Source organism: Rattus norvegicus, chromosome 7 (assembly GCF_036323735.1).
Source record: "Rattus norvegicus strain BN/NHsdMcwi chromosome 7, GRCr8, whole genome shotgun sequence".
Classification (NCBI taxonomy): domain Eukaryota; kingdom Metazoa; phylum Chordata; class Mammalia; order Rodentia; family Muridae; genus Rattus; species Rattus norvegicus.
This window is the reverse complement of record NC_086025.1, coordinates 70758278-70783191: the sequence shown is the minus strand read 5'-3', so window position 1 is coordinate 70783191 and position 24914 is coordinate 70758278. Positions and strand designations below refer to the sequence as shown.

Genomic DNA, 24914 nt, shown 5'->3' with positions numbered 1-24914 from the left:
ATCTGTATCCCTTTGATCTCCTTTTGTTGTCTGATTGCTCTGGCTAGAACTTTAAGAACTATATTGAATAAGTAGGGAGAGAGTGGGCAGCCTTGTCTAGTCCCTGATTTTAGTGGGATTGCTTCAGGTTTCTCTCCACTTAGTTTAATGTTAGCGACTGGTTTGCTGGATATGGCTTTAACTATGTTTAGGTATGGGCCTTGAATTCCTATTCTTTCCAGGACTTTTATCATGAAGGGGTATTGAATTTAGTCAAATGCTTTCTCGGCATCTAATGAAATGATCATGTGGTTTTGTTTTTTCAGTTTGTTTATATAATGGATCACGTTGATGGTTTTCCGTATATTAAACCATCTCTGCATGCCTGGGATGAAGCCTACTTGATCATGGTGGATAATTGTTTTGATGTGCTCTTGGATTCGGTTTGCCAGAATTTTATTGAGTATTTTTGAGTCGATATTCATAAGGGAAATTGGTATGAAGTTCTCTTTCTTTGTTGTGTCTTTGTGTGGTTTAGGTAAAAGAGTAATTGTGGATTCATAGAAAGAATTCGATAGTGCTCCATCTATTTCAATTTTGTGGAATAGTTTGGATAGTGTTGGTATGAGGTCTTCTATGAAGGTTTGATAGAATTCTGCACTAAACCCGTCTGGACCTGGGCTCTTTTTCGTTGGGAGACCTTTAATGACTGCTTCTATTTCATTAGGAGTTATGGGGTTGTTTAACTGGTTTATCTGTTCCTGATTTAACTTCGGTACCTGGTATCTGTCTAGGAAATTGTCCATTTCCTGCAGATTTTCAAGTTTTGTTGAATATTGGCTTTTGTAGTAGGATCTGATGATTTTTTGAATTTCCTCTGATTCTGTAGTGTGTATCCCTTTTCATTTCTGATTTTGTTAGTTTGTACAAGCTCTCTGTGTCCTCTCGTTAGTCTGGATAAGGGTTTATCTATCTTGTTGATTTTCTCAAAGAACCACCTTTGGTTCTGTTGATTCTTTCTATGGTCCTTTTTGTTTCTACTTGGTTGATTTCAGCTCTGAGTTTGATTATTTCCTGCCTTCTTCTCCTCCTGGGTGTATTTGCTTCTTTTTGTTCTAGAGCTTTTAGGTGTGCTGTCAAGTTGCTGACATATGCTCTCTCCTGTTTCTTTCTGCAGGCACTCAGCGCTATGAGTTTTCCTCTTAGCACAGCTTTCATTGTGTCCCATAAGTTTGGGTATGTTGTACCTTTATTTTCATTAAGTTCTAAGAAGTCTTTAATTTCTTTCTTTATTTCTTCCTTGACTGGGTTATCATTGAGTAGAGCATTGTTCAACTTCCATGTATATGTGGGAGTTCTTCCCTTATTGTTATTGAAGACCAGCTTTATCCCGTGGTGGTCTGATAGGATGCATGGGATTATTTCTATCTTTCTGTATCTGTTGAGGCCTGTTTTATGACCAATTATATGGTCAATTTTGGAGGAAGTACCATGAGATGGTAAGAGGAATGTATATCCTTTTGCTTTAGGATAGAATGTTCTATAAATATGTTAAGTCCATTTGGTTCATGACTTCTCTTAGTCTGTCTATGTCTCTGTTTAATTTCTGTTTCCATGTTCTGTCCATTGATGAGAGTGGGGTGTTGAAATCTCCTACTATTATTGTGTGAGGTCCAATGTGTGTTTTGAGCTTTAGTAAGGTTTCTTTTACGTATGTAGGTGCCCTTGTATTTGGAGCATAGATATTTAGGATTGAGATTTCATCTTGGTGGATTTTTCCTTTGATGAATATGAAGTGTCCTTCCTTATCTTTTTTGATGACTTTTAGTTGAAAATCAATTTTATTCGATATTAGAATGGCTACTCCAGCTTGCTTCTTCTGACCATTTGCTTGGAAAGTTGTTTTCCAGCCTTTCACTCTGAGGTAGTGTCTGTCTTTGTCTCTGAGCTGTGTTTCCTGTAGGCAGCAGAATGCAGGGTCCTCATTGCATATCCAGTTTGTTAATCTATGTCTTTTTATTGGGGAGTTGAGGCCATTGATATTGAGAGATAATAAGGAATAGAGATTATTGCTTCCTGGTATATTCATATTTGGATGTGAGATTATGTTTGTGTGCTTTTCTTCTCTTTGTTTTGTTACCAAGACGATTAGTTTCTTGCTTTTTCTAGGGTGTAGCTTGCCTCCTTATGTTGGGCTTTACCATTTATTATCCTTTGTAGCACTGGATTTGTAGAAAGATATTGTGTAAATTTGGTTTTGTTATGGAATATCTTGGTTTCTCCATCTATGTTAATTGAGAGTTTTGCTGGATACAGTAACCTGGGATGGTATTTGTATTCTCTTAGAGTCTCTATGACATCTGTCCAGGATCTTCTGGCTTTTCTGGTGAGAAGTCTGGTGTGATTCTGATAGGTCTGACTTTATATGTTACTTGACCATTTTCCCTTACTGCTTTTAATATTCTTTCTTTGTTTTGTGTATTTGGTGTTTTGACTATTATGCGACGGGAGGAGTTTCTTTTCTAGTCCAATCTATTTGGAGTTCTGTAGGCTTCTTGTATGTTTATGGGCATCCCTTTCTTTAGGTTAGGGAAGTTTTCTTCTATGATTTTGTTGAAGATATTTACTGGTCCTTTGAGCTGGTAGTCTTCACTCTCTTCTATACCTATTATCCTTAGGTTTGATCTTCTCATTGAGTCCTGGATTTCTTGTATGTTTTGGACCAGTAGCTTTTCTGTTTTACATTATCTTTGACAGTTGTGTCGATGATTTATATGGAATCTTCTGCTCCTGATATTCTCTCTTCTATCTCTTGTATTCTGTTGGTGATGCTTTAACTACGGCTCCTTGTCTCTTCCTTTGGTTTTCTATATCCAGGGTTGTTTCCCTGTGTCCTTTCTTTATTGCTGCTATTTCCATTTTTAATTCCTTCAACTGTTTGATTGTGTTTTCCTGTAATTCTTTCAGGGTTTTTTGTGAGTCCTCTCTATAGGCTTCTACTTGTTTATTTATGTTTTCCTGTGTTTCTCGAAGGGAGTTCTTCATGTCTTTCTTGAAGTCCTCCAGCATCATGGTCAAATATGATTTTAAATCTAGATCTTGCTTTTCTGGTGTGTTTGGATATTCAGTGTTTGCTTTGGTGGGAGAATTGGGCTCCGATGATGCCATGTAGTCTTGGTTTCTGTTGCTTTGGTTCCTGAGCTTGCCTCTCGCCATCAGATTGTCTCTGGTGTTACTTTGTTCTGCTATTTCTGACAATGGCTAGACCGTCCTATAGGCCTGTGTGTCAGGAGTGCTGTAGAACTGTTTTCCTGTTTTCTTTCAGCTAGTTGTGGGAACAGAGTGTTCTGCTTTTGGGTGTGTAGTCTTGCCTGTCTACTGGTCTTCAGCCGTTCCTGTGGGCCTGTGTCCTGAGTCCACCAGGCAGGTCATTTGGTGCAGAAAAGTTGGTCTTACCTGTGGTCCCGTGGCTCAAGTTGCTCGCGGGGGGGCGCTGCTTTTGAGCTCTCCGTGACGGCGGCAACCAGGAGGGCCTGTTCCGCCTTTTCTGGGAGCCCCCATGCACCAGGGTCCCAGATGGTGTTAGATGTTTGCCTCTGGAGTCCGAAATGTCGGCAGAGTGTAGTCTCTTCTGGCTTCTGAGGCGTGTCTGCCTCTCTGAAGGTTTAACTCTCCCTCCCACAGGATTTGGGTGCAGAGAACTGTTGATCCGGTCTCTTCAGGTCCCTGACTGTGAGTTCTTAAATGGCCTATAAAGGAACAGTACTTAGTGCTCTAAACCACTAAGCCATCTCTCCAGCCCCTCACAAGCTTTATTTACCTAAACATAAGCATTAATGAGAAATGCCAAGTCCTGTAAATATAATCCAAATTCAGCCTTAGAAATCCCTGAGCTGGCAGGGCGAGGCTGGGAGTTGAGAGTAAGCAAACGGAGTCTTCCTCTTTTCATGAGGGTGTGCTATTAACTCCATTACCATTTTCAAAGAGCTGGGTATGAGTCTATGGTTTTCTTTAGTTGTCTGAGCCGGAGCTCTGAAAGGGCAGCGAGTTGTCATATATTCACACTGAAATCATCACTCACTGATTTCATGTAGAAAACTTGCCACCGATAAAGCATTAAGTAATTGTAGTAGTATACAAAAAAGGAAAAAATTTTCATCAATCGTAAACCATAAGCCATACATTGGCTATCAGTATATAAATTGAAAGCTTGATTCTTTAACATTTAAAAAACAGCAGCTACAGCACATAATTCAATAATCTCTGTTGAAGCAGGGGGAAACTCAAGAGAATAAACATGTGATCCAATCATATATGTAGCCTTCTCATTAGATGAACTATCTATAAATACAGTAAGTGCATTTTCTATGGGTTCCATGTGCAAATTTACAGGAAATACAAAAGCATGCAAAGAGTAAAATTATCAATTTTGCCTGAAAAATTTGTATATGTCAAAAAATTTGTATATGCCAAATATCAGTATTTTGTAATAACCAATTTAATTGCTGTTTGGAATAAGGTATGTTTCACCAGGTTCCTTTTTTTTTTTTTTTCCCAGAGCTGGGGACTGAACCCAGGGCCTTGTGCTTGCTAGGGAAGTGCTCTACCGCTGAGCTAAATCCCCAACCCCACCAGGTTTCTTTTTAAAATACTTCCATGACTCTAGCCTACAATTCTGTATCAACATAACAAAAGCTTTATCTCCAATGAGGACAACAAGCAAAGGCTTAAGTCCTCTGGTAAGGTGAGGTACTTAACCAATTAACATATCCTTAGAAGCTTAAAATTAGTTTCAAATATTAAAAAGGAATATTGAATCTTTTCTGGAGCAACAGCTACTCCCCAAATATTAAAGCTCATTGTGAGAGTAAAGGTTTGTAGTAAAATTTCCATATACACTGAAAGATTCAAAGTTTCAACTTCTTACACTGAAGAAGCGACAAAATTACATAATACAAGGCTGTTAGCCATTCTTTTGTAAAATTTTTTAAGGATAGCACTTCATGGGCTCTCTAAAATTATAAGCAAGCTCACAAAATGAAAACTCCTCACAATCGCCAGGACATAAACAAACTGCATAAAAACAGTCCTCTAAATTTATCTTGAAATGGCAGTTGGAGTAAGCAAACAGGCTGTAATGCTCTCACAGGTTCTAAAACCTCATCAATCCTTCATAAATCCTGTAACAATCTCTACCTGTTTGTTTTTTTTTAAATTACAAATAAGTTTGAGTTAGTCAACGTAACATTGGCAATCCTTAACCACAACCTTTAAGTTCTCCTTGTAACACCAGAGCACAACCACAACTTTGGAAAGCAAAACTCAACCTCCAACAAACAATCTAGCCTCCAAAGTCCAGTCTCCAAAACACCGAGTCTATTCCTCATGCTATAAAGTTTGACTGCCAATTCCTACATATGAATGCACAATGGTGCAGTCTCCAATACCTCAACAAAAGACATTGCCCTAAATTCTTTTAGAAGCCTGGTTTCTAGGATAAGAGTTCCATCCCTAGGTTGGCTCATGCCACATGTTGTCTAGAATGACTCCATTCAAATTACAAGTTTTAAGCCAACTTTCTGTTACCAATGTTACAATTTTTTAGCCATATCCAATAACTTAAAAGCCAATAGTCCATAACCAAGGCATGTAGAGCATATTTATACATTTAAAACCGTTCAGAAACAAAATTGAAGTGGCTACACATACCTTTAATATTTAGACCAAACACCATTTTACCTTTTCTAGCTGTAGTTTTAAGAGAAGCACCTTGTCACCTGCTAAGTCCATTAATAAGTCAGGGATTTTTCTAAGAGAAACAGTCATCAGCTCTCTTAACATAGAAGCTGAGGAGCTGCTGGCGCCTTTAAGATAAGCTCGTGCAGACACTTGGCCCCCAGGCAGCTTCTCCATCTGACCTAGGCTCCTAGCTACAGGTGCAGGGCTCCAAAGACCGATTGAAACTGCTTTTTATTCATTTGTTCCTTTTTTGAAAGGAGTTAAAAACAAATCAAGGTGTGAATGACTAGCAAATAAAGTTTTTACAATTTTTTTCTTTTCAACATGAAACATAAAACATTTAAGCAACAAGAAACAAAAACCACAGACATAAACTGACAGACATGGACAGCTTGGTCCACCAAGGACAGACAATAGACATAGAGGGAAAAAACTAGATGGTGTCCCACCGAAGGGACCCAGATATCCTACCTATGGAACCCAGAAAAGGAGCCAGCAGAAAGGTAGGACATCTACTGCCTTCCTTCTGTTCCTAGGAGAGCTCTGAAAAAGTTTTACTCTTTCTCCAAAGCATCTGCGGAGAGTCTGGGAAGACTGTTTTTCCCAAACCCATTCATTCTCTCTCATGTCTAGGGTGTAAACTATCTCTAGTCAGGATCCAAAGACTAAAACATAACTCTAAAAGAACACATACGCAAAAACACTTTACCATTACCTTGTCTCTTTCTTATTACAAGATTTACTCATGCTAGCCCAAATCACCGAGGCCTTTTCTAGCCCATCTTACCCCAATATGTCCCTGCTTCCTCACTGGCCAGCCTTCAGAAATCTTCTCTTCTCTGATCTTGGTGGAACCTCCATTTGTCGATGCCCACACCGACACGGCACCAAGAACCGGGCGTAAGCCTGTGGGATTAAAGAACATAGACACACACAGGTTATTCGTGTTAAGCAAGAAAAGGAAGGGGCTCCTGTAGCTTTATTCACCGAATATATATACCCCAAGTTGACCAGGTGGAAAAAATCTGGGAAGCACAATGGGAAACCCTGGCTTGAGACTTCAGTAACAAAAGACCTAACTAGGGAGAAATCTAGGAAGACCAGCCTAAATCTCAAAAACAAAAGACTGGGAAGACAAGAGACAGGTATGAATTGACCACCGTCCAGGTGTGTCGGTACCAGGCCAGACCGCTCCTTTGTTAGGAATAAAAGGCTTCCACATGCATCAGCAGGGCTCAGCGGGGGTCATACCCTGCAAGAGACCCAGAAGGGTCTGACAAGGGGGTGAAACATTGCAGGGGACCCAGGAGGCTCTGACATGTAAGTACAATGTTGCTCTCTTCAGACACACTAGAAGAGGGCATTAGATCCAATTACAGATGATTGTGAGTCACCATGTGGTTGCTGGGAATTGAACTCGGGACCTCTGGAAGAGCAGACGGTGCTCTTAACCTCTGAGCCATCTCTCCAGCCCCCCCCCCCTTTTAAAAAGATTTATTTATTTATTATATATGAGTACACTGTAGCTGTCTTCAGACACAACTGAAGAGATCTCATTACATATGAGCTGCCATGTGGTTGCAGGGATTTGAACTCGGGAGGAGGCCTACCTTTTGTAAAATGATGATTCTCTTGCCTTGTGAAGAAGTTTTTAACAAATTGGGTTTTAATTAAGGTGATTCATTTCCCCAAGTGCACAATGCTTCTTAAATGGATTATAGTTCTGTAATTTCTTTCTTTCTCTCTTTCTTTTTCCTGTTTACAGTTCTGCTGGCCTTTCTTCTTCTCTCCAAACAGAAGAGTGACCTAAAGAACTATTCTTGGCCTTTATTTTTTATTTTAATTAGGCAGAGTCATAATCGTATGAACTATGACTTTTTAGGAAGTTGAGAAATGGTAGATTGGCAGAAACGTTTGTGTGGATAAACCTGACATGTTTCTTATGGCCGTCTGACTTAAACATCCTCTCTCTCTAGACCAAATCTCTCTCCTCTGTCCCGGGTCACTCAATATGCAATGTTTAGTGATTTGTCACCCCTCATTGGACCAAGTGTGTACAACTTCGTAAAGAAGAGTCCGCTGAGGTTTGGAACCTGACAGTCGAAAGACTTGGTTTAATTGAGAGAACTGATATTTTAGTAATTCACACGTCCAGTGTATTCACACATCAATATTGTCAGTATAGAAGTTTAGGTATCTTTTGTTAACTATATCCCCACATATTTGATTTTTGAAGTACGTATGCTGTAGCTGTGTATGTATTCCCATGTGTGTGCATGTGCATGTGCTCACAGAGCCTGGAGCTTGCTGCTTCTGTTGTATGTATTCTCATGTGTGTGCACATGCATGTGCTCACGGACCCTGGAGCTTGCTGCTTCTATCACTGACCAGCCAGCTTGCTCGGGACTCTGTTCCTCTGTCTCCTCCTCCACACTAGCTTTCACGTGGTTGGGTACCAATGTTCTGGACCTCAGGTCTCATGCGGGCAAGTCACTAGGACAGGCCCTTCAAGCAGTGAAACATCTCTTCTCTATGATTTTTTAAAAGATATAATTGTGTATTGTGTTTTTCATTTTTTTCTGATGGCCATCATGTAGAGATATAGCATATTTTGGCATACCCACCCTATCTCGTTTCCCTTCTTAACTCATGTCTTAGAAACACAACATATTATACAACTTCTCTCCGTCATATGTGCAGGATGGACTGCGACCTCATCATATTACCTACTGGAAAAGGAAGCCCACTTCTCTCTCTCTGGCATCGAATTCCCCCTTTCCCACCAGGCTCCATAGTTTCTGTGTATTTCTTACCCCCTTCAAACTGTGAGCTACTGGAGGAGAGAAACTTTGAGGTTGGCCTGAAACTCTCAACATGGAAACTTAGCCCTGGGCTTGACCGTGCATGATAATAGGGAAAGGGATGGAATTAAATAGCAGTCTAATTTCAGTCCGATCAGTAAACCAACCAGGGAAAAGAATACTGCTTCAAACTATTTTTATTTCTTTATTCTTTATTTTGAGTTGGTACATCTGGATTTGTGGCTTGGCTGTCAGTGTTATGCTGGCATTCATTGTATTACTATTTTTTCTGTATACTTTTGCTAGCAGTTTGAAACATCCAAAACAGCCGTGACTATATTTCCTTAGGATAACACAGAGCAAAAAGATCCCTGGACTGCACTGACTTCAATCCCAACTCCCCAAGCTTCTGTTGGTATAGGGAAAAAGCAAAATAAAACAAACAAACAAACAAATAAAAAACCCAGAAAATGAGACACCACCAAGAAAATCCCCCAAACCACCCCCTGCATTTTCAATATTGCTGGAGTGAAGCCCAGGAAAATCTCAGCGTTCGGCCTTACATTCCGGCAGGCAGTGTTATTTTTAGGTTTCTGTTATGCACTCAGAGTCTGTGAGTCTATAGTATTGAGGAGGGGAATGTGGACCTGAGTGGGTAGTTGGTGGTCTTTTTTCCAGGTAGTAGGAACCTTTGGGTTCTGAAGTTCCTGAAGCTGAGGTGATAACCAGGGCAACCTTGAGTTACAAGGACTCCGGGGTGGGGGATGGGTGGGGATGTGTTGGGGTGGGGGTGGGGTAGATTCTGATAAGGGTGGGTTGGAGTTAGCCTTTGGTTGCTGTGGTCATTTTTCTTCTTTACATTTTACCTTTTGGGAGGCTTTGCCTCCTGGGAAATCCTTCCATTGTCTGTCTGTAAGCTGCAGGGTGCGTAGGGCACTACACAGTGGGTGGGCAAGTCACTAAGGCAGCTGGATGCCCAGATGGACACCCAGGCCACAGGCTTGCTCACTTTTTCCTCTTCCTTGGTTGACCTTTTTCTGTCATGATATATATATGATATATATATGTCATGATATATATATGTATGTCACATTTTTGTGATTGAGTTAATTGAGAAAAGTTGAAGATGATAAGAACATAATAGAAAAAGAGAAAAATCAGAGTGACTTTCTTGGAAATTTAAGTTAAATAACTGCAGAATGGTTTTGAAAATTCTCGAAAACTTCAAATCCTGTATGCATGTGATTCTCGTAAGCCTCTATGCACTGTCACTAAAACTGTTCTGTTGTTCTTGTATTTTCGGGACTGTTTGCCTTCAACAATTGGCACAATCCTTTGTTTCTACCACCTAGAAATACTGTCTGTAACCACTAGTTATGGAAGAGTTGCCATTGCTATTAGCACCCAGCTGATGCCGAGGTAAGAGAGCGTCCAGAGCTGCACAGCCAGAGTGTTTCGGTAGCTGTGGAGGCTTGTGTAGATGTGGTGGGAAGTAAGTACCAGTTCCCGTGGTGGACATTTCTGTTGTAGGTTTGTTTCCTGCTTTTACTGATGTGAACATTGCGGTGGGTGCCGGACATCAGTCTGGAGCCCCCATCAGGTCTGCTCACTTCCTAGAGTAACGTCTCAGAGACAACGTGCAGAACTTGACCTCATTGTGAAAGTGCATGCATGCACGTGTGTGTGTGTGTATATTGTTAAGCCTCCCTTCAGAAAATCTGAATTAATTTATATTCTCATTGACATCAAATGGAGAATATTTTCTTAATTACACTATTGCCAACATTATTTTTGTGAGTCCTTTAAAAGATTTAAAAATTGATTTTTGTTTGGCAAAAAATAATTGCATAAATGTATTGATTAAAGTGGGGGTATTTCCATATGCGTTTGTATTGTTAGAATGATTAAATCAATCTAATTAATCTATTATTTCACATTTTTTAATCCTTTTGTGGCAAGAACATTTAAATCTGTTTTGGCAATTTGAAATTACATAATACATCATCACTCTGCTGTACGACAATTGTCTAAAATTTATTGGTCCTGACTAACTTGACACTTGAGACTACATCTCCCTGTTCTCCCAGACCAGCAGCTTCCAGCGATCCTCTTTGTGTCTGGACCTCTGTGAGTTTAGCTCTGTAGAACATACGATCATTAGTACCTCTCTTTCTGTGCCTGCTGTAGCGTAATGTCTCCCAGGGTCAGCTGTACCGTCATAAACAATAGAATTGTATTCTCCTTTAAGGTGCACTAGTCTCTCTCTCTCTCTCTCTCTCTCTCTCTCTCTCTCTCTCTCTCTCTCTCTCTCTCTCTCTCTCTCACACACACACACACACACCACACCAGCACCACATCTTAAAAATCCATTTATCCATCAGGTTGATTCCCCCTATTGATTACTGTGGGCAGCTGCGACCAGCGTGAGGCTGGCGATGCGCCTTTGATAGACTAGCTTTCCTTTCTTTTTCTTTTTTAATTTGATGACCTTGAACTCCCCATCCTCCCACCCCTCTCTCTCAATGCCTGGGATTACAAGCATACACCACTATGCCTGATTCTAACTACTCTCAACTCATTTGAAAATATACCTGGAAGAGAGCCTGTTGGGTCCTGGCAGTTCTATAAGGACCAGCTCTGCCGTTTCCCGTGCTACTGTGTTAATTTATGCTCCCACCGACATTGTTCAAGAGTCCATTTCTCCACATTCTTGCTGCTGTTTCCGACATGCATGTGATGTGATAGCGCATTGCAGCTTAATTTGCATTTCTTTTATAAGTGAAAGTGAATTTTTTTTCATATAACTATTAAGTGTATGTGTGTGTGTGTGTGTGTGTGTGTGTGTGTGTGTGTGTGTGTGTGTGTGTGTTTGAATATAAATGTCCATTTGGGCTCTTAGCGCACTAAAAAAAAAACTTGTATGAACACGTTCTCTCCCAGTCTGAGAGGTCTCCTCAGTTGCTCCCTTCACTGTAGGAGAGCTCTTTAGCTTGGTGTGTTTCTTGTGTGTATTCTTACTGTGCTGTTGAGGTCAGAGACAATAAGTGATTGTAGAGACCATGTCAGGTTTCACTGTGAATTTTAGAAATTATTTCATGTAGAGCGCTTGCCTAGCAAGTGCAAGGCCCTGGGTTCGGTCCCCAGCTCTGGAAAAAAAAAAGAAATTATTTCATATATTATGCCTGCATGCATGGTCATTGTATGTAGGTAGTAACATTGGAGGACAGAAGAAGGTCTCAGATCTTTAGACTGGAGTTGCCATGTGAGCTCTGGGAATCAAACCCAGGTCCTCTGGAAGAGCAGCCAATGCACTTCACCACTGAGCCACCTCTCCAGCCTTTATTGTCAAATTTCACTTGAATTTTGGTGTATTTGTATCTTCAAGAGAATTATAAACTAAATGAGTCAGAATTAAGTCAGAAAATGGGAAACTATACCAGATGCTTCTCATAGTAGAGATTCCGTATTTGGAATTGGCTCCATGGATGTTGGCCAGCTAACAGAGCAAAAGGAACAGGCTGAAATCCTCAAGGACAGCAGGATGAAGCCATGTTTCCGGATGGAGGAAGAGCTGTGGAGAACACAAAGGGAACAGAAAGAAGACACAATCCAGTCCATGTCACCAGCACTAATAGGTCTACAGCAGGGCCTCACTCTGCCCTACCGTGTTCTTCTAATGCTTTCCCCCCACAACTGATGTATAGAGCATACCATAGTCAAGTACAGGCTTGGTTAAATGGTGCAACTTCATATCCAAACCAAAAGTCTAAAGTCATTATGAAATTTAAGTTAAAGTTCCAAAGAAAATCTGCTAGATTTTAAATGTCAGCTGCTCTTGGATTCACAAATAGTTAATACCAGATGCTCGCAAGAATTCAAGGTGTCCTGGGAATTACAAAACTGATCTTTAAATCGATCACAAAGGTGTAAGCCTGGGTTACTCATCACTTGATATTTCAGTCTTCCTGCTTGGAAGAACACAATGGGAGTAAGGTGATAATTTTAATCATAGATGAGTTGAAGTAATCATGTCAAGTAGGTTGTGGGTGGCAACTTAGTCAACAGCTTAAGACCACAGTACAGTTACTTATTAGTTCGGACTTGAGCCTAAATCCTCAGAACCCACATAAGGCCAGGTATGTGTGCTTGCTCTCCCAGTGGCCCTGTGGCAAGATTGGAGTGAGTCTGAGATAGGAGACTCCAGGAAGCTCACAGGCCTGAGAGTCCGATATGTGAGGGGCAAGCAACTAAGAAACTATGCTTCAAGTAAGACATAAGCCAAGAGTCAGCAGTGGTCCTCTGCCTTCCATATGCATACTGTGGTATGAGTATCTGTCTCTCTCTGTCTCTCTGTCTCTCTGTCTCTCTCTCTCTCACACACACATACACCACAGTTAAAAATGTAACTCTCCTGAAGTGCAAATATTTATTAAATAACTTCTGTTGGGAAACTAAGTATAAATCAGGAAGTTGAAATAAGCCAATAATCACGGTAGATTTTTTTTTAAAGACTAGAATGTTTTAGAACTAAGCAATGGGATGAAGAGGTCAGAAGGTGATGGAACCTCGAACAAGAAGTTGCATGCACCAGATGCCCAGGGGTGGTACTGTTTCGCAGCAACCGGAGCCTAGTGAAGAGGGCAGAGAGGAGCATTATGGGCAGGTGCAAAGGCCCTGAGGTTGGCTGATGAAGGACTCTCTATGTAGTCCTTTCTGTTCTGGATCTCATTATGTAGAATAGGCTGTGAACTCACAGATATTCTCCTGCCTCCCCAGTGCTGGATGTTTGTCTCGCTTCTGAGGCAGGCTTACTCATACCGTAGAGCTGGTATCAAACTCATTATGTATTTGAGGAGAGCCAATCCTCCTGTCCCCACTTCCTTAGTGCTGGGATTACAGGTGTGCACACCTGGATTTATTTGAAATGTCTCAAGCTTTTGGTCACAGTAGACCATGAGATCAGTGAAATCCTGGAAAGGCTTTCACTTTCTAACTATGTCTAACAAGACCCACAACAGGGCAAGACTGGAAAGGGGGCGCAGTTCAACAGAAATCAGCATTCATGGGCCCTGTGTGGAAAAGGCTTCTCGCAACTGGGAGTCCAGATGGAAAGTAACATTGCCAGGGTGTGAAGGAGAAGGGCAGCACAGGCTGGATAAAATGATCCAGGCAATGCCTGATAAGATCGGGAGGTCTTTGTTCTCTACCCTGTTCTTTGATTGTGTACTTCCTGCCTGCAGGAGTCAAGGTATGTTGACTTGTGCAGTTATGCGCACATTTTACTCTTACACATCCTATGCTGTACACCATAGGCTGCCCGGAGCATGAGCTCAGCCCTGACTTTGCTGCCTGCTTTCCCACAATTCAAAAGCTGTCCCTCTGCTCCAGTGGCAGGAGGCAGCTGTGATATCTTTATGAGGATTTCTTCCTTGAATGCCCTTTCTAAAAGGAAATTATGTCAAGGTTATATAAGGGCAGCTGGTGTGTGTGTGTGTGTGTGTGTGTGTGTGTGTGTGTGTGTGTGTGTGTGCGTGCGTATGTCTCACATGTGCATGCATGCTTGGCACAAGCTGCTGCTGAACCACTAGAGCACAACAATGAGAGAAGCTGCAGCAGAGGACAGCCTTTGAGTAGCATCTTCTCCCAATGATGGTTGCTCTGAGTTTGATCTCTTGCCCCGGATGGAAAAGCTTTAGCAATGTCAATCAGAGTGGTGGGCCCACTTCTCCCCATGTTAAGGACCAGGTGACGGTTGGGATGACTCTAACTGGGGTGGCTTGATGGGTCAAGCAGATAGCTTGATTTTGTCTTTTGATTTTTCAAAATGTAAATATTTCTGTCTTTGGGAAATCTTTTTTTATAAATATAATCAATTTAAATCTATGCAGATAAAAGGAATAGAAATGATCTTATAGGGATTGCAGTCCCTGGAGGTGGGTAGAGCTTAGAGAGGTTAAACAGTCACAGGACCTTAGGAACGAGCATCCAGCCAGCCAGCTGCTTCCTTCCGGAGCTGGGGCTGTGCACCGAAGCCTGCGTTCTGTGGTCCTGTGCATTGTCATCCTGCTTGAACACCAATTGCATGTCCTGCATGAGGGGCTTGCAGAGCTCACGGCCCTTTCCCAAGCATCAGATGAAACCTTCCTATTTGGATGCACCACAGGCTATGTGAGCTTCACCCTGCTGCTGGTCTCCTTTAAGGAGAATTTGTAAATAAATGTATCTCCTTTTAAAATAAATGGCATGAGTAATAACGTGTGTAATTAGTGCAATAAAAGTTGTTCTTGTTATGCCCTAAGCTCTACAAGGACAAAGCTTGGTCTCTTACATTTGATGTCTCGTCTGATGCCACATCACTGACAGAGTAAGGGTGTGGTGATAAACTGAAGCCATCCCCAGAAGGACTGGGGCGTGGCTTAGCAGATGGTGCTTGCCTAGCATGCACGAGAAGCTGGGTTTGAACTCCATCACCACACAAAAACCAGACATGGTGATGTATCACTATAATTTCAGCACTCAGTGAGGTAGGAGCAGGGGATCAGAGGTTCAAGATCATCCTGGACTATATAACAAGGGCTTGAGACCTGTTTAAGAATTGAAATAAAAGACACGAAAAGCCAGAACTCAGGCATTCAGTATTTCAATTACATTTTGGAGAAGTGATCAAGTGAGCCATCTTGGGGTCAAGCCTTTAATCCCTGCCCTTGGGAGGCAGAGTCAGTGAGTTCAAGACCAGCCTGGTTGACATAACAAGTTCCAGGCTAGCCAGGGCTACATGGTGAGACCCTGGTTCAAACAAACCAAAATGAACAATTGTGACAGACCTGTGACTGGTTTGTCTTCTGCCTGAGTGTCCCCCTTGGGTCAGTTCAGTGTTTACGGTGGCAGCCAAGAGGAGAATAAAGAAAAGTTTATTCTCCTGACCTTGTGCCCATCCACAAAGCTGAAACAATCCCAGAGTGTTCTAAAGACTTTTCTTCTAAGAATAACTGAGAGTCACATATACTTTTGAAATTATATATCAATATGAAACATTAAAATCTCCAAAAGCCACTAGCCCTCTCTGCTTGGAAATGTGGTGTTATAGGAAATGGCTGGTTTTGTTTTCTTTGAAGGAGGGCAGTGGATTCATAATTTATAATCTTGGTGCCTATAGTAGGTAGCCACTAGAGCCCCTAGGGGAGTTTGAAACTGGGGACAAGATTGGAAGAGCAGATTCAGACAGTGAGATAGAAAAACTGAATTCCAGACGGATCCTGCCTACTCTTTGAATGCGTTCTGAAGGCAATATGAGTCTAGGTTCTATCTTTAAGCCTTGAAGACGTAGGAACACCCTCTGGGAAGGTCTGCAGAGAGAGCTCCTTGGGAATAAGCCTGTAGCTGGGCAGGGGGCAGGTTGCTATGGCTCCACCCCTGAGCTAATGGGCAAGCACGTTCTTGGGAGGTGTCGTCTGTGTGTGGGGCAGTGGAAACAGGCTGGCGGATGTGAGAAGGAAGCCTGGCTGATGGAATCAGGACCGAGCAATGTGGCTTTCCAGATTAGCAGATGGAAATCTGTCGCGTGTGCTCAGCAGTTCTATTTTGAGCCCAGAGAACATCTCCCCAACTGTTTCTTTCCTCTTCTCCCCACACCCTCCGCAGACCTCGAAGCCCCTCTGCTCTTTAGTTTCCTTATTTTATTGGTATGGGTTTGCTTCGAGCTGGTACCTTGAGGTTTCTTAGCTGTTAGCCGGGGTGTGAGTTGTCATACGGAGTCCCCCGATAGGAGCTGTGCTGGCTTCTCCAGGAATGCTAAGTGGATGACAGAGTGTGGGCACAGAATGAAATTAGCTGAGGAAAACCTCCATCCAATAAAGCATGGAGCCTCACTAACCGGGCCTCACTAGGCAGCGGTTGCTGCTACGGAGTCCGCTAGGGCGCCTCCCATCCTCAGATCTTCGCACGGAGCTTGCGCACTGTGAGAGGACAAACCAGCATTGCTGGCTGATATGAAATTCTTGGACAACTAACTTTAAATTTCCTTTTATGTGTACGGATGTTTTCCTTGCATACATCTCCATTTACCATGTTTATGCCTGGGGCCTGTGAAAGCCATGATTCGGCATCAAGTATCTTGAAATTTGAGATGTGAGCTTCCAAGTAGGTGCTGGGAATCAAATCCCGGTTCTCTGGAAAAACAACCAGTGCTCATAGATGCCGTCATTGCTCTAGCCTGTTGTGGGTATTTGTATAATTAGAACATTAGTTTTGTTACTATAGACAACAACAGATATCTGACTAAGGGATCCACGTATGCTTGCCTGAACGGGTTTGCTCTTTCTCTCCCCTTCCCCTTTCCCTCCCCCTCCCTCTCCCCCCTCCCACATCTGCCTCTCTGTGTGTGTGTGCTTCTGCAGGCTTGAGCTACTGTGCAGGTGTCTAAATTCCACATCATGGTCCCTGAAGTATGAGATCTTTCTGGTATTTCGAGGAAGGATAAAGAAATAAGATATTTCCATCAGTTTTTAATTTTAATACTTTATTTCTGGAGAAAACTAAAATTTTAAGTAAGTCTTTATCCTTTTTTTTTAAACCCATGTAGACCAACTTTGCTAAATTGAGGCTCCCTAAGACTAAGCTTACATTTATTCATTGATTTGTGCAAAGTGCTTTCGACTCCATTTCTATGCTAATTGGTTACAGTTTCAATGTGAACTATACATCTCTCTCTATATATGTCAATCTAAGTGACACTGTAGTATCAGCTGTGAGACCCTTTCTCCCTGGAACTCACATGCCCACTCTCTTCTCGGAGGACACTTTATCCCTATTTTTAGAATCAAGCATAAATTCATTAAAGTTCTCATGTTATATATAAGAAGTCTTCCAGCAGCGTCTCAGCTGCGGCCGGAGGAAGGGCTTCGTTCTGGGTTTCTGAGTGAACTTCGTGAATAGTTCTAGCTAGTGGGTCTAAGTCTACATGGGCACCTGAGGTGTGCTGGCACTATATCTTTAAAATACACATTGAAGCTGGGTGTGGCAATGCACGTCCCTAAATCAAACGTAATAAAGATAGAGGCAGGTAAATATCTGTGAATCTGAGAACAGCCCGTGAATAACAAGTTCCAGTCTAGCCAGAGAGTCTCTGTCTAAAAGTAAATTAAGATACAGTCTGTCGCTGCTTTTATCTTCACGGCAAAAAGGAAAGAACAGAAGGAACCGTGTGCCCTAAGAGCCGTCTGGATGATCATCTCCCTTCCGTAAGGTGATTCGGGGGTTAAAAGCAGCGACTCTGTTCTCCAGGGCCTTGGTGACCTTGGCCTGGCATGCTCTTGTCACGTGGAAGGCAAGACAAGGATTGGGTAAAAGTAGAAACTGGTGGTGGGTCTCCTGGGTCTTAATTTTTTCCTCCTGCTTTTCAGGGAGCTGGGCAAGCTACCTAGCGTCTCTGTATTCCTTCTTATATATGAAAGTGGGCAGAAAACAGTAAGGGCCGTCATGAGGATCTAGTAAGCTAACACTTGTTTGTCCCCAGAACATGGCCCCAGACAGAGTGGCATACCAGCGTTTGCACTACTATTGATATTGTTCGCATTGTGTTCTAGAAGCACTTTGGTAAGTTCTGCGTGGGCAGAATGGTAAGTCCATCGTGTACCAGAGTGAACAGGTTTACTGAGCAGCCTGCATAGGCTCACACTTCTGCTTGACCCTGAGGTTTTAGAGAGAATCAACTTTTGCCCCTATCTGTTTGAGGAATCTGAAGGCAAGCCTCTGTGGCCAAACCTTGATCCCTGGCAGTGGGGAGATTCTGGGGGCTGCAGGATGGCAGATAAAGAGTTAACTCAGGGCTGCAGCAGCTGAACAGGCAGCATAAGCAGCATTTGGGAATGAGATCACTTCTGTTTTGGGAACCTAAAGGCAAACACAGTTACATTTGTTCCTGTAATCATTGCCTTGTTTGAGGCTGTTTATGTTTAGAAACTCGTGCTGGAATATTTATCAGTTGGGGCTCCACAAGCAACTCTGGCTACTTGTGCCAAGACAGCCATGGGCTCTTCCTGAGGTTGAGGGAAGTGCAGGAACTGCACAGGGTGGCCTCAGACAAAGATGGGATGGTTCTGAGGGCCTGAGGGGAGTCTTTCCAGGACTCACTTCAAGAGGAAGCAGCAGCAACCATTTTGCTTCCTGATATTCTGTATGGAGCCTAAGATCCCTGGGAGTCTGTTGGTTGGGTCATCCCTGTGCCCTCCCTGACAGGAAGGCCTACCACTGACTGCAAGTGCTTGAAGAGGGTGCAGGAAGTGAGCTCTCCTCTTCAAGTCCTTTTTTTTTTTGCTTTTGTTTTTGTTTTTGTTTTGAGACAGGGTTTCTCTGTGTAGCCTGGGGTGTCCTAGAACTCCCTTTGTAGATCAGGCTAGCCTCAAACTCACAGAGGCAGAAGGGCAACTGTGTGAAGGCCGCATTCAAACCATAGCTCTGGTCTCAATATTCCTTAAACAGGGGTCCGTTTTCTCTGAGACGTCTCATTGAGAACTTTAAATATTCTGAATTTTCAGTGAAATGATAACCTTTTAAAAAGTGTCCCTTTATTTTGGATGTCCCTTAATACAATAAATGCTTATCCTTCCATTCCCCCCGCTTGTTGAAACCCAGGCAGTAAGTAGGGATTCATTCGCAGTCCTAGTCTAATGAGAAAGATCCAGAGACATGCTTAACACAAGAGTGCACTTGTGTGGCATGCAGGCCAGGGGACATCAGAGTGCTGTCTCTGTTGAAGAAGAGAATTTGGAAGCAGGTCTTCCCCTGGCGCATTCACATTGGGCCTCATCAATCAATGCCTTATGCAAGCTGAGAACAGCAATTTAGATTCAAGGAAACAATAGAGTCTGTGGCGTGCAGCTACTGTTGTTTTGAGGTTTATTAGCTTTGAAGTTTTGAATTTAATTTGTACTGCTGTTCTTAGAGTGCTGAGACAGCAAACGCAAGGCTTGCCTACGTTGTTTTGTATTTCTGTGTGTTTAACTGAGTTAAAATAAAACTCTGGAGGTCAGCTCTGGAGGTCCACGAGGGTTCCTTTCTTTTTAAGTGGGGAGCACTTTGTTGGAGGTCTGGAGAAGCCTCGCAGTGGGAGATAGGTCCCTGAGCCACCTCTTCTCGGAAGTCTCCTATCTCCGGGCTACCGAGCCAGCCATAGGACTTGCTGTGGCCAGACATGGAAGTAGGTTTGAGAGACACTCATGGCTCAGCTTCTCACCGAGTACTCCTTTTCTGTGAAGAAATTTGGCTGCTTCAGGTACTGTAGAAAACGGGCAGCTGCCTGCATCCGGCTGGTCCCAACCAAGACCAGCTAAACTCTGGCCAAGCAACAGGTGGGCGATCAGAGAGGTTGCCTAGGCTTGTCTGCTGCAAAGCACTGTTGGGCAAAGTGAGCTCTACCGTTTAGCGCACTGGTCAGGCAGCTACACACCAGGGTGTGCGCACCAGTTACTGTTCTGGTTGCCAGAGCCAAAATGTATGGTAGAAGCGACTTCAGGGAAGGAGTGTGTGGTTTGGCTCATGGTTTCAGGGGCCACCAACCCATCAAGGTCTGAAAGGCTTGGTGTGACTTGGTCCCTGGGCGATGGGCAGCTACAGCGGATATTGTTCTCATCTTTATGGACCCAGAAGTGGAGATGAGACTGGAAACAGAGTTGGTCTGTAGCCCTCCAAGGCCTGCCTTCGGTGACCCACCTCTACCAGCCAGATCCCATCTCCTAAAGGTTTCATAGCCTCCCAAAACACCGGGACGTGCCAGGGACCACTGTTCAGACACATGAGCTTGTGGTGGACAACCATAACAGCATTTAAGTGTAGTGGTTTTTGTCCTCCCAGTACTGGGGATCCAACCCAGGAACTCATACCAGGAAGTTAAGTGTTCCCTCACTGAGCTAGCTACATCCCTAGCCTTTAAACAACGGGCTTCATCAAGCACATCTTATGGGGGTGATCATAGTCGTTAGGGCCACATCAGGGGAAAAGGCGACCAAGTCTCAGAAGGCCAATAATTTTTGTTGAGCACTGGGATTGAAGGTGAGAGCCACCACCATGCCCAGCCGATTTTTCTCCTTCTCTTTTCCACTCTGACATTTTTAAAGAGCAGAGGTGTAACCAGGGAGATGTGAGCCCATTTATGTAATGGGTTTACATTGAACAGAAGCGTCAGCAAATAACACGGCTACTGGCATTCTTCCCATTGCTGTCGAGACCACCGTCAGTGAGGCTTTTGCTCCTTTCGACTCGTGTGTAGAAATGTCTAGAAAGGATGTAAAAATAGAAGATAAAATGAAAATTATCATTTGGTCTACCGATTTCATTCTTGGCTGATTTTGCTTCGTACAAAGTTTTGACTGGGTTCCGTAGCTAAAAATAACTTCCCTGTGTACGTGAAACTTCTCTCGGGTAAGTGGCTGTGTATGTGCTTATATTTATGCATGCCTGGAAATTCTGCCGACAACGGAGGTCTGCAGCAGCCGATCTGGAGTGAAAACAGTCATGGGAAGAGAATTTGAATGGAGTGTTGAATACATTTAAAATATTATTCAAATGACTGCAAAAGTTCAGTTTCATGAAATCAGAACAACTGGAAACCTGGAACAACACTTCATATTTCTCATTTTTTTCCGAAGATCCGGGACATACCCAGCTCTGAGGCCGTGATGCTGCAAGTCCCATTTTGGATTTAACCGGAAAGGGAGATACCATTGTCTCCGCTGGTGTCAGGAGCGTAGTCACAGGCAAGAGGCAACTGCAAAAATAGTTGGTGACACTTTGAAATGCAGTGGAACGGGACCTTTCTTGCCTGCAGGACCAGCTTTCGGTGTGTGTAGGCCACAGTGTGGGTGGCCTCGGCCTGCTGGGGGATACTGTACACTGGCTCTCTGACCTCCTGGGAGGTTTGTTGGCAGGGATGTTTGTGGGTCCCACTGAGGACCCTGTTACACCTGCCTTGACCACTGTGCAGATCTGACCTGCCACTGTCGTTCACAAGAGAGTCCCTGTTCCCTCAGAGCCTCTGTGTCCCATCCACCTTTCACCTCAGAGAGAGGGACTGTGTTTCAGGAGGGCTTAGGTAGGATGTTAGGATCATACCAGGTTTGCAAGACTGGGGAATATGGAAAAATAAGTGGGAGGGGAAGTGTGACAGAGGTGACGGGGTGAACAGTATGTCTCTCACCCATGGAAAGGCACAATGGAGCGTCTTTCTACCACAAATGCCCTAATCTGAAGGGTGGAAATGAGGCCCATCAGCTGCTTCGCTTCCCAGTGGGACGATGCAGCCAAGGCTTGAGACAGGTTTTGGAAACAATTCAGTCAGCCACAGATGATGTTTTATTTTGGGTAAAAGAGTTAATGCTTTGTTCTGATTGAGTTAAGCCCCGGTGCAGATGAGCCACTGTAATGCGATCCCAGAGGCCTGCTCTCCGGGCTGCTGGGTTTCCCACACTTGTCTGGCAGCCTCGTGCTTCTCAGGCCCAGATGCTGCTGCCACTCTGCTTTCATCACCAAGCTCTAGGCTTCAGACAAGGGAGAGGTGTGGCAACAATTCCTGGGAATCACTCCTAGGAAAGGACCACGCACTGAGGCAGCTGAGGAGGAACTGAGCATCCGGCTCCATCAGAGAGGCTCCGGGATTAGGGAAGAGAGGAAGGGCCTGGGGTGATGCTCGGAAATACCTGGGCTTGGAAGTGAAGTCTGCATAGACTGTCCAGAGAAGCCACAGGTGGTCAGAACCTGAGACCGCATCAGCCAGGCCATACAACAGTGGTTCTCGGGCTTCTTAGGACCACACTAGTCTATCCCATTGCATACCTGCCTCCCCTGGTACTCTTCAGGACTGGGCCATCCAAACAAGCCCCATGCACGAAGTTGGGGTACTACAGCCCACTAAACAGCTAGAATGCTCAAGGGATGACACATATGTCCCCCAACCTGATTGTGGAAGGTCACCCAGGTCTTGTCATGGAGAAGAGGGCTTTCCCCTTTACCTAATGGTTAGCAGATGGGTGGCTTTGTTAGTTGTAGTTGTTGTGTTAAACGTCCACTCATGCATTCATTTTCACGACCACGGAATGTCTTGTTATGTGATAGAACATGAACTTACAGAAAAAAGCATGGTCTTGGCTGCCATGGATGGGGTATTATGGGAAGATGGTGGGGTCTGTTTGTAACAGAGTCACTATGTCCACTCAAGGAGGCTGCACGGAGACCTGGAAGCACATCTTTTAGAGCGACTGCATAACCTGATTGGAATACAGCTTCAGATAAGTGTTCACGGAATGACTGTAGCTGAGTGACATATGGGGGCCAGCATTTACCAGCTCATGGTAGGGAAGAACACTGGGGTGGAGGAAATACAAACTGGGAAATTACCACAGACTTGATAGCTTAAATACAAGAAACTGACTTAGATCTGAAGACCACCATGGGTCTCACTGGACTAATATCAAGGTGTTGGCAGGATTCATGCATGCTGTTCTGTAAAGCAATAAGGAATGATGCATTTGGGTAGCTTTGCTAGCTAAGAGGGATGCCTGGATTCCTTGGCATGATACCTCATCTCCCATCTTCAACGGTAAGAGTCCTCACACCACTTGCCTGTGTTTCTAGACTCATGAAATGTTTGAAGTTGTTAACTCTTTCCTGGCCCTTTCCTGGTGAGGTAACAATTCACACTATTCTGAGGAGAGAAGCAAGAACATCTTTGAGGCTGTTATTCTGCCCACCATAAGGGCAGCATGGGTGTCTGAGTGTGTGGAGAATGCAGGGCAGATATGTTATGGCAGGAGGAAGTGAGGGAGTTCTGTGGAGCGACGGAGTGTGTATGTGGCTCTGTGGGCCACTGAATTATTATGTTTTTAAAAACCACAACAACAATGACAACAAACCAAATGAAACAAGAAAGGAAACTTTGGGGATTAGAAGGATAGTTCAGTCGTTAACATCACTGGCTACTCTTCCAGAGGACCTGAGTTTAGTTCCCAGCACCCACATCAGTTAGCTCACAATTCTACTGTCTGGGATCTATCTGCAATTCCACCTCCAGGGATCTCACTTCTTCTGCCTTCCAGGGGCTTCCCTAAACACATGCACGCATGTGCACACATGCACACGTGCATACACACATGTGCACATGCACACACACATACACGCATAAATAATAAATCCTTAAAAATAACAAATATAAAAAATCTTATAAATAATACATCTTTTAAAAAATTAAAAAGCAAATATATTCACATGACCTGGGTGTTGGGCACATCCAGACTGAGCAGGAGCCTCTGTTATGTTGGACTGGTGCCTTGCTCACTTTTCTTGTCATTGAAACATTTTGTCTGTGGCCTCATTCTTTATCCCCCTTGTGGGAGGAGAGCTTGTCGCCTGTAATAGAGACCCTAACATTGAAGTTGTTTGACTGGGTCATCTTACTTTGAACCCTGCATGCATTTTGAAATGAACCAACCAATGTTTGTTGAATACTTATGCACAATGATGAACTCCCAGTTGGTCGTAACCTAGACTCTCTGCCTACCTGTTCTCCAGTGAGTGCTTTATTGTACTAAAAGCTCAGCTTTTAAGGGCTTAGTGTTCAAGGCTTCATGCTACCAAACTGTCCTGCCTGTAAGTAGGTCATCAGTCTTTCAAAACTTCCCCTTTATGCTTCCTGCTGAGGGGGAATGTGAGAGAGGGAAAGTCAAGTGATGAATGTTAGGGTAATCAGAGAGAGAGAGAGAGAGAGAGAGAGAGAGAGAGAGAGAGAGAGAGAGAGAGAGAGGAGAGTGAGAGAGAGAGAGGAGAGAGAGAGAGGAGAGTGAGAGAGAGAGGAGAGTGAGAGAGAGAGAGGAGAGTGAGAGAGAGAGGAGAGAGAGAGAGAGAGGAGAGAGAGAGAGGAGAGTGAGAGAGAGAGAGGAGAGTGAGAGAGAGAGGAGAGTGAGAGAGAGAGAGAGGAGAGTGAGAGAGAGAGAGGAGAGTGAGAGAGAGAGGAGAGAGAGAGAGGAGAGTGAGAGAGAGAGAGAGGAGAGTGAGAGAGAGAGGAGAGTGAGAGAGAGAGAGAGGAGAGTGAGAGAGAGAGAGGAGAGTGAGAGAGAGAGAGGAGAGAGAGAAAGGAGAGTGAGAGAGAGAAACGGAGAGAAACAAAGCAGAGAGGGAGGTAGAGAGGGAGAAAAAGAGACAGAGACAGAGACAGAGAGAAGGAAGGAGACAGACAGACAGACAGACAGACAGAGGGTGTGGTACAGAGCCAAAAGACTTCACAGAAATCAGAGCCAAGAAGGATAGTGAGTCAGAATGATAGAATGGTTTTGGTGACACAGAGAAAAACCTACAAATTTTGGATGCACACTGACTTACATTTAAAGCCTATCATGTTTGGCTAGCAAG

General features: G+C 43.6%; 1 protein-coding gene and 1 long non-coding RNA gene across 21 annotated transcripts in view; one reads left to right on the top strand and one right to left on the bottom strand.

Annotated features, from left to right (window-relative positions):
* LOC120093633 (uncharacterized) overlaps nucleotides 1-16458 on the bottom strand; it is a 48260-nt gene extending 31802 nt beyond the window's left edge. For 11 of the 13 annotated variants that reach the window (XR_010053771.1, XR_005487049.2, XR_010053772.1 and 8 more), the window contains exons 1-3: nucleotides 16227-16443; nucleotides 11957-12090; nucleotides 6506-6624 (exon numbers count right to left, since the gene is read on the bottom strand). This is a non-coding gene — a long non-coding RNA (uncharacterized LOC120093633). Of the gene's footprint in view, nucleotides 1-6505; nucleotides 6625-11956; nucleotides 12091-16226 lie in introns of all 13 variants that reach the window. The other 2 variants (XR_010053773.1, XR_010053780.1) reach the window with 1 other exon arrangement.
* The window catches only part of Ncald (neurocalcin delta), a 432081-nt gene that overhangs the window by 66572 nt on the left and 340595 nt on the right, over nucleotides 1-24914 (top strand). The window lies entirely within an intron of this gene.